Raw genomic sequence first — 11003 nt, 5'->3', positions numbered from 1 at the left:
TACACGAGTTTGCTAACAAAAAGTTGTAGAGTTGTACTACCACGCTTGGTCCTCTTACAAAGATTTGAAATGGGATGTTTCGCCCAATTTTCGATATTAGTTTTATCATAAATAAAGTTTAACTAAACTTGTAGCAAAAACAATATGAACATTCACACACCCAATATTTTTCACATAGCAAGAGCAGAACAAATCACACCCCACTATGCCACATCGATTCCCGGCTCCTCTAGCCGTTTCACACCATCGTATATTCATAGTGGTCAGCTGATAGCGACCTCCGCCGGTCGTCGAGCAAAGCCCCTCTCGCCAGCACCAGTGTGCCACGGCCTCCTCTCGACTCCATCGGCACCACGCCGCCCCTCGTGACCCCCCTAACGTACTTCTTCCGCCTATATATCTCCATATACCCTAAAAACATCCGGGAACACAATAGATCGAGAGTTCCGCCGCCAGAAGCCTCCGTAGCCACCGAAAACCAATCTAGACCCATTCTGGCACACTGCCGGAGGGGGCAATCCTTCTCCGGTAGCCATCTTCATCATCCCGGTGCTCTCCATGACGAGGAGGGAGTAGTTCTCCCTCGGGGCTGAGGGTATGTACCAGTAGCTATGTGTTTGATCTCTCTCTCTCTCTCTCGTGTTCTTGATTTGGCACGATCTTGATGTATCGCGAGCTTTGCTATTATATTTGGATCCTATGATGTTTTCTCCCCCCTCTACTCTCTTGTAATGGATTGAGTTTCCCCTTTGAAGTTATCTTATCGGATTGAGGCTTTAAAGATTTGAGAACACTTGATGTATGTCTTGCCATGCGTATCTGTGGTGACATTGGGATACCACGTGATTCACTTGATGTATGTTTTGGTGATCAACTTGCGGGTTCCGCCCATGAGCCTATGCATAGGGGTTGGTACACGTTTTCGTCGTGATTCTCCGGTAGAAACTTTGGGGCACTCTTTGAGGTTCTATGTGTTGGTTGAATAGATGGATCTGAGGTTGTGTGATGCATATCGTATAATCATACCCACGGATACTTGAGGTGACATTGGAGTATCTAGGTGACATTAGGGTTTTGGTTGATTTGTGTCTTAAGGTGTTATTCTAGTACGAACTCTAGGGCTGTTTGTGACACTTATAGGAATAGCCCAACGGATTGATTGGAAAGAATTACTTTGAGGTGGTTTCGTACCCTACCATAATCTCTTCGTTTGTTCTCCGCTATTAGTGACTTTGGAGTGACTCTTTGTTGCATTTTGAGGGATAGTTATGTGATCCAATTATGTTATTATTGTTGAGAGGACTTGCACTAGTGAAAGTATGAACCCTAGGCCTTGTTTCCTATCATTGCAATACTGTTTATGCTCACTTTTACCATTAGTTACCTTGCTGTTTTTATAATTTCAGATTACAAAAACCTTTATCTACTATCCATATACAACTTGTATCACCATCTCTTCGCCGAACTAGTGCACCTATACAATTTACCATTGTATTGGGTGTGTTGGGGACACAAGGTACTCTTTGTTATTTGGTTGCAGGGTTGCTTGAGAGAGACCATCTTCATCCTACGCCTCCTACGGATTGATAAACCTTAGGTCATCCACTTGAGGGAAATTTGCTACTGTCCTACAAACCTCTGCACTTGGAGGCCCAACAACGTCTACAAGAAGAAGGTTGTGTAGTAGACATCAAGCTCTTTTCTGGCGCCGTTGCCGGGGAGGTGAGTGCTTGAAGGTATATCTTTAGATCTTGCAATCCAGTCTTTTAGTTTCTTGTTTTATCACTAGTTTAGTTTATAAAAGAAAACTATAAAAAATAATATGGAATTGAGTTTGCCTCATGCGCTTCATCTTTTTAATATCTTTCATGAGTATGATGGAAAGGAAAATTGTGCCAAAGTGTTAGAATAAGAATGCATTAAAATGTTTGGCACTAAATATTTGAATGATGAGCATGATTGCAATGTTGTTAGTATGAACTCCTTGAATATCCATGATGCTAATGATATGCAAAGCCACAAGCTTGGGGAAGCTATGTTTAATGAACTGATATTTTTTGTCCCCCAAGTTGTGATGAGAAAATTTATTATGATGAAAGCATGCCTCCTATTTATGATGATTATATTGATGAAATTGGATTTGGAGAGGTCATGACTTTATTTTGTGATGAATCCACTATTCCGGAAGAGGTTCCAATTGATTATGAGAACAAAGTTGCTATCTATGATGATTATTGTGATGACTTGTATGCTATAAAGAATAATGATATCCATGAAACTTGTCATCATGATTTTAGTTTTCAATTGGTTTATGCCTCACATGATAATTATTTTGTTGAGTTTGCTCCCACTATTATTCATGAGAAGATGTTTGCTTGTGTGGAGAGTAATAAAATTTCTATGCTTGTAGATCATGAAAAGAATGCTTTAGGTGCTGGTTATATTGTTGAATTCATTCATGATGCTACTGAAAATTATTATGAGAGAGGAATATATGCTTGTAGGAATTGCAATAATATCAAGTTTCCTCTCTATGTGCTTAAAGTTTTGAAGTTATGCTTGTTTTGCCTTCCTATGCTAGTTGATTATTGTTCCCATAAGTTGTTTGATCACAAAATCCCTATGCGTAGGAAGTGGGTTAGACTTAAATGTGCTAGTCATATTCTTCATGATGCTCTGTTTATGTTTCAATTATTATCTTTTAGGTGAGCATCATTGAAATCATCATGCCTAGCTAGGGGCATTAAACGATAGCGCTTGTTGGGAGGCAACCCAATTTTATTTTTGTTCCTTGATTTTTGCTCCTGTTTAGTAATAAATAATTTATATAGCATATGTTAAGGTTGTGTTTTTTGTGTTTAATTAGTGTTTGTGCCAAGTAGAACCGTTGGGAAGACTTGGGGAAAGTCTTGTTGATCTTGCTGTAAAAAACAGAAACTTTAGCGCTCACGAGAATTGCTGCCATTTTTACTTGGAGAGTGATATTTAATTAATTCTTTTTGAAGATGATTAATAGATAAATTCCTCACGTCCAGAAATTTATTTGAGAATTTTATGAGTTCCATAAGTATACGTTTGATCCAGATTACTACAGACTGTTCTGTTTTTGACAGATTCTGTTTTCGATGTGTTGTTTGCTTATTTTGATGAATCTATGAGTAGTATCGGAGGGTATGAACCATAGATAAGTTGGAATACAGTAGGTTTAACACCAATATAAATAAAGAATGAGTTCACTACAGTACCTTGAAGTGGCGATTTATTTTCTTATACTAACGGAGCTTACGAGTTTTCTGTTAAGTCTTGTGTTGTGAAGTTTTCAAGTTTTCGGTAAGGATTCAATGGACCATGGAATAAGGAGTGGCAAGAGCCTAAGCTTGGGGATGCCCAAGGCACCCCAAGGTAATATTCAAGGACAACCAAGAGCCTAAGCTTGGGGATGCCCCGGAAGGCATCCCCTCTTTCGTCTTCGTTCATTGGTAACTTTACTTGGAGCTATATTTTTATTCGCCACATGATATGTGTTTTACTTGGAGCGTCATTTTATTTTATTTAGTTTTGCTTTCTGTTTGAATAAAATACCAAGATCTGAAATTATTAAATGTTAGAGAGTCTTCACATAGTTGCATAATTATTCGACTACTCATTGATCTTCACTTATATCTTTCGGAGTAGTTTCTCATTTGCTCTAGTGCTTCACTTATATCTTTTTAGAGCATGGTGGTGGTTTTATTTTGTAGAAATAGATGAACTCTCATGCTTCACTTATATTATTTTGAGAGTCTTAAATAGCATGGCAATTTTCTTTAAAAAATCCTAATATGCTAGGTATTCAAGATTAGTAAAATTTTCCTACGAGTGTTTTGAATACTAAGAGAAGTTTGATGCTTGATGATTGTTTTGAGATATGGAGGTAATAATATCAAAGTCGTGCTAGTTGAGTAGTTGTGAATTTGAGAAATTCTTGTGTTGAAGTTTGCAAGTCTCGTAGCATGCACGTATGGTAAACTTTATATAACAAATTTGAAACATGAGGTGTTATTTGATTGTCTTCCTTATGAGTGGTGGTCGGGGACGAGCGATGGTCTTTTCCTACCAATCTATCCCCCTAGGAGCATGGATGTAGTGCCGAGGTTTTTGATGAATTGTAGATTTTTGCAATAAGTATGTGAGTTCTTTATGACTAATGTTGAGTCCATGGATTATACGCACTCTCACCCTTCCATCATTGCTAGCCTCTTCGGTATTGTGCATTGCCCTTTCTCACATTGAGAGTTGGTGCAAACTTCGCCGGTGCATCCAAAACCCGTGATATGATACGCTCTTTCACACATAAACCTCCTTATATCTTCCTCAAAACAGCCACCATACCTACCTATTATGGCATTTCCATAGCCATTCCGAGATATATTGCCATGCAACTTTCCATCATTCCATTCATCATGACACATTCATCATTGTCATATTGCTTTGCATGATCATGTAGTTGACATCGTATTTGTGGCAAAGCCACCGTTCATAATTCTTTCATACATGTCACTCATGAGTCATTGCACATCCCGGTACACCGCCGGAGGCCTTCATATAGAGTCATACTTTGTTCTAGTATCGAGTTGTAATCATTGAGTTGTAAATAAATAGAAGTGTGATGATCATCATTTTCTAGAGCATTGTCCCAAGTGAGGAATAAAAAAAGAGAAAGGCCATAAAAAAGAGAAGGCCCAAAAAAGAGAGAAATGCCATAAAAAAGAGAAGGCCCAAAATGAGAGAAAAAGAGAGAAGGGACAATGCTACTATCCTTTGCCACACTTGTGCTTCAAAGTAGCACCATAATCTTCATGATAGAGAGTCTTTTGTTTTGTCACTTTCATATACTAGTGGGAATTTTCATTATAGAACTTGGCTTGTATATTCCAACAATGGGCCTCCTCAAGTACCCTAGGTCTTAGTGAGCAAGCAAGTTGGATGCACACCCACTTAGTTTCTTTTGTTGAGCTTTCGTACATTTATAGCTCTAGTGCATCTGTTGTATGGCAATCCCTACTCCTCACATTAACATCAATCGATGGGCATCTCCATAGCCCATTGATTAGCCTCGTTGATGTGAGACTTTCTTCCTTTTTGTCTTCTCCACATAACCCCCATCATCATATTCTATTCCACCCATAGTGCTATGTCCATGGCTCGCGCTCATATATTGTGTGAAAGTTTATAGGTTTGAGATTACTAAAGTATGAAACAATTGCTTGTCTTGTCATCGGGGTTGTGAATGATGAGAGCATTCTTGTGTGACGAAAATGGAGCATGACTAAACTATATGATTTTGTAGGGATGAACTTTCTTTGGCCATGTTATTTTGAGAAGACATAATTGCTTAGTTAGTATGCTTCAAGTATTATTATTTTTATGTCAATATGAAATTTTATCTTGAATCTTATGGATCTGAATATTCATGCCACAATTAAGAAGAATTACATTGAAATTATGCCAAGTAGCACTCCGCATCAAAAATTCCATTTTTATCATTTACCTACTCGAGGACGAGCAGGAATTAAGCTTGGGGATGCTGATACGTCTCCAACGTATCTATAATTTTTTATTGCTCCATGCTATATTATCTACTGTTTTGGATTTTTATGGGCTTTATTATACACTTTTATATCATTTTTGGGACTAACCTATTAACCCAGAGCCCAGTGCCAGTTTCTGTTTTTTTGCCTATTTTAGGGTTTCGAAGAAAAGGAAAATCAAACGGTGTCCAATTGACCTGAAACTTCACGGAACTCATTTTTGGAAGGAAAGCAACCCGGGAGACTTGGAGTCTACGTCAAGGAAGATTCGAGGAGGCCATGAGGTAGGGGGCGCCCTCCACCCTCATGGGCCCCTCATGGCCCCCCTGACGTACTTCTTCCGCCTATATATCTCCGTATACCCTAAAAACATCCGAGAGCACAATAGGGAGTTCCGCCGCCAGAATCCTCCGTAGCCACCGAAAGCCAATCTAGACATGTTCCGGCACCCTGCCGAAGGGGGCAATCCTTCTCCGATGGCCATCTTCTTCATCCTGGTGCTCTCCATGACGAGGAGGGAGTAGTTCTCCCTCGGGGCTGAGGGTATGTACCAGTAGCTATGTGTTTGATCTCTCTCTCTCTCTCTCTCGTGTTCTTGATTTGGCACGATCTTGATGTATCGTGAGCTTTGCTATTATATTTGGATCCTATGATGTTTTCTCCCCCCTCTACTCTCTTGTAATGGATTAAGTTTCCCGTTTGATGTTATCTTATCGGATTGAGTCTTTAAAGATTTGAGAACACTTGATGTATGTCTTGCCGTGCGTATCTATGGTGACATTGGGATACCACGTGATTCACTTGATGTATGTTTTGGTGATCAACTTGCGGGTTCCGCCCATGAACCTATTCATAGGGGTTGGCACACGTTTTCGTCGTGATCTCTGGTAGAAACTTTGGGGCACTCTTTGAGGTTATATGTGTTGGTTGAATAGATGAATCTAAGGTTGTGTGATGCATATCGTATAATCATACCCACGGATACTTGAGGTGACATTGGAGTATCTAGGTGACATTAGGGTTTTGGTTAATTTGTGTCTTCAGGTGTTATTCTAGTACGAACTCTAGGGCTGTTTGTGACACTTATAGGAATAGCCCAACGGATTGATTGGAAAGAATTACTTTGAGGTGGTTTCGTACCCTACCATAATCTCTTCGTTTGTTCTCCGCTATTAGTGACTTTATAGTGACTCTTTGTTGCATGTTGAGGGATAGTTATGTGATCCAATTATGTTATTATTGTTGAGAGGACTTGCACTAGTGAAAGTATGAACCCTAGGCCTTGTTTCCTATCATTGCAATACTGTTTATGCTCACTTTTACCATTAGTTACCTTGCTGTTTTTATAATTTCAGATTACCAAAACCATTATCTACTATCCATATACCACTTGTATCACCATCTCTTCGCCGAACTAGTGCACCTATACAATTTACCATTGTATTGGGTGTGTTGGGGACACAAGAGACTCTTTGTTATTTGGTTGCAGGGTTGCTTGAGAGAGACCATCTTCATCCTACGCCTCCTACGGATTGATAAACCTTAGGTCATCCACTTCAGGGAAATTTGCTACTGTCCTACAAACCTCTACACTTGGAGGCCCAACAACGTCTACAAGAAGAAGCTTGTGTAGTAGACATCAGTATTACCCTCAAGTTGCTAATACAAGCCATGTTAGGAATTAGTTTAGATTGATTGGGACTCCTAGATCTACAAGATTGATGATCTATCTCAACTTGTCAATGCCATTACATTGAATTGGCAGTGTCATAAGAGGTCTCTAAATTGCTTGCCATTGTGGGTTATTGATCAAAGAACTCATATGAGTACGTGCACGAGGCTCATCGAATCACATACATCACAATAAGTACTCATATAAGGTTATATTGATCTATGTCTAAGTCATTTAAATGTAACACTTAAAATGTCTAATGACCTACACGCCTTATCCAAAACCTTTAGATTAGATAACGATATGACCATCAATGATATGTGGTTAAAGAAACAGTGGAAGGCATAATGTCAACAGAGCTTATGGCTCACCTAATGTACAGCAACTGGAACGCAAACCTAACTAAAAATGTTTTGATGAATGACTGGGGTATGCCATATCCCGTACTCCCTGGCATGGAGCACTCAAAGTACTCCCATATATTTGAAGGAAATATTCCCTAGAGGCAATAATAAAGTTATTATTTATTTCCTTATATCATGATAAATGTTTATTATTCATGCTAGAATTGTATTAACCGGAAACGTGATACATGTGTGAATTCATAGACGAACAGAGTGTCACTAGTATGCCTCTACTTGACTAGCTCGTTGATCAAAGATGGTTATGTTTCCTAGCCATATACAAAGAGTTGTCATTTGATTAACGGGATCACATCATTAGGAGAATGATGTGATTGACTTGACCCATTCCGTTAGCTTAGCACTTGATCGTTTAGTTTGTTGTTATTGCTTTCTTCATGACTTATACATGTTCCTATGACTATGAGATTATGCAACTCCCGTTTACCGGAGGAACACTTAATGTGCTACCAAATGTCACAACGTAACTGGGTGATTATAAAGGTGCTCTACAGGTGTCTCTGAAGGTAATTGTTGTGTTGGCGTATTTCGAGATTAGGATTTGTCACTCCGATTGTCGGAGAGGTATCTCTGGGCCCACTCGGTAATACACATCACTTAAGCCTTGCAAGCATTGCAACTAATGAGTTAGTTGCGGGATGATGTGTTATGGGACGAGTAAAGAGACTTGTCAGTAATGAGATTGAACTAGGTATTGAGATACCGACGATCGAATCTCGGGCAAGTAACATACCGAAGACAAAAGGAATAACGTATGTTGTTATGCGGTTTGACCGATAAAGATCTTCGTAGAATATGTAGGAGCCAATATGAGCATCCAGGTTCCGCTATTGGTTATTGACCGGAGATGTGTCTCGGTCATGTCTACATAGTTCTCGAACCCGTAGGGTCCGCACACTTAAAGTTCGATGACGGTAATATTATGAGTTTATGAGTTTTCAGTACCGAAGGTAGTTCAGAGTCCCGAATGAGATTGGGGACATGACGAGGAGTCCCGAAATGGTCGAGACGTAAAGATCAATATATTGGACGACTATATTCGGACATCGGAAAGGTTCCGAGTGATTCGGGTATTTTTCGGAGTACCGGGGAGTACAGGAATACGGGGGAAGAAGTATATGGGCCTTATTGGGCTTTAGGGGAGAGAGAGGCAGGCTGCGCCCCCCCCCCCCCAATGACTAGTCCGAATTGGACTAAAGGGAGGGGCGGCGCCCCCTCCTTCCTTCTCTTCCCTCTTCCCCTTCCTTGTCCCCTACTCCTACTACTTGGAAAGGGGAGGAATCCTACTCCCGGTGGGAGTAGGACTCCTCCAGGGCGCGCCATAGGGGCCGGCCCTCTCCTCCTCCTCCACTCCTTTATATACGGGGAGGGAGGCACCCCTTGGAGACACAACAATTGATCCCTTGGATCTCTTAGCCGTGTGCGGTGCCCCCCTCCACCATAATCCACCTCGATCATATCGTAGCGGTACTTAGGCGAAGCCCTGCGTCGGTAGAACATCATCATCGTCACCACACCGTTGTGCTGATGGAACTCTCCCTCAAAGATCGGTTGGATCAGAGTTCCAGGGAGGTCATCGAGTTGAACGTGTGCAGAACTCGGAGGTGTCGTGCGTTCGGTGCTTGATCGGTCGGATTATGAAGACGTACGACTACATAAACCGCGTTGTGCTAACGCTTCCTCTTTTGGTCTACGAGGGTACGTGGACAAACTCTCCCCTCTCGTTGCTATGCATCACCATGCTCTTGTGTGTGCATAGGAGAATTTTTGAAATTACTAAGTTCCCCAACAGTGGTATCAGAGCCAGGTTTTATGCGTTGATATTATATGCACGAGTAGAACACAAGTGAGTTGTGGGCGATACAAGTCATACTGCTTACCAGCATGTCATACTTTGGTTCGGTGGTATTGTTGGATGAAGCGGCCTGGACCGACATTACGCGTACGCTTACACGAGACTGGTTCTACCGACGTGCTTTGCACACAGGTGCTTGGCGGATGTCAGTTTCTCCAACTTTATTTGAACCGAGTGTGGCTACGCCCGGTCCTTGAGAAGGTTAAAACAGCACTAACTTGATGAACTATCGTTGTGGTTTTGATCCATAGGTAAGAACGGTTCTTGCTCAGCCCGTAGAAGCCACGTAAAACTTGCAACAACAAAGTAGAGGACGTCTAACTTGTTTTTGCAGGGCATGTTGTGATGTGATATGGTGAAGACATGATGCTATATTTTATTGTATGAGATGATCATGTTTTGTAAACGAGTTATCGGCAACTGGCAGGAGCCATATAGTTGTCGCTTTATTGTATGCAATGCAATCGCCCTGTAATTGCTTTACTTTGTCACTAAGCAGTAGCGATATTCGTAGAAGCAATAGTTGGCGAGACAACAACGATGCTACGATGGAGATCAAGGTGTCGCGCCGGTGACGATGGTGATCATGACGGTGCTTCGGAGATGGAGATCACAAGCACAAGATGATGATGGCCATATCATATCACTTATATTGGTTGCATGTGATGTTTATCTTTTATGCATCTTATTTTGCTTTGATTGATGGTAGCATTATAAGATGATCTCTCACTAAATTTCAAGATAAAAGTGTTCTCCCTGAGTATGCACCGTTGCCAAAGTTCGTCGTGGCCAGACGCCACGCGATGATCGGGTGTGATAAGCTCTACGTCCATCTACAATGGGTGCAAGCCAGTTTTGCACACGCAGAATACTCAGGTTAAACTTGACGAGCCTAGCATATGCAGACATGGCCTCGGAACACTGAGACCGAAAGGTCGAGCGTGAATCATATAGTAGATATGATCAACATAGTAATGTTCACCATTGAAAACTACTCCATTTCACGTGATGATCGGTTATGGTTTAGTTGATTTGGATCATGTGATCACTTAGATGATTAGAGGGATGTCTATCTAAGTGGGAGTTCTTAAGTAATATGATTAATTGAACTTTAATTTATCATGAACTTAGTCCTGGTAGTATTAGCATATCTATGTTATAGATCAATAGCTCGCGTTTAGCTCCTCTGTTTTATTTTTGATATGTTCCTAGAGAAAACTAAGTTGAAAGATGTTAGTAGCAATGATGCGGATTGGATCTGTGATCTGAGGATTATCCTCATTGCTGCATAGAAGAATTATGTCCTTGATGCACCGCTAGGTGATAGACCTATTGCAGGAGCAGATGCAGACGTTATGAACGTTCGGCTAGCTCAATATGATGAATACTTGATAGTTTAGTGCATCATGCTTAACAGCTTAGAATCGGGACTTCAAAGATGTTTTGAACGTCATGGATCATATGAGATGTTCCAGGAGTTGAAG

This window comes from Triticum dicoccoides, chromosome 4A (genome assembly GCF_002162155.2).
Source record: "Triticum dicoccoides isolate Atlit2015 ecotype Zavitan chromosome 4A, WEW_v2.0, whole genome shotgun sequence".
Classification (NCBI taxonomy): domain Eukaryota; kingdom Viridiplantae; phylum Streptophyta; class Magnoliopsida; order Poales; family Poaceae; genus Triticum; species Triticum dicoccoides.
The sequence above is the reverse complement of the archived record's forward strand: the minus strand, read 5'-3'. Positions refer to the sequence as shown.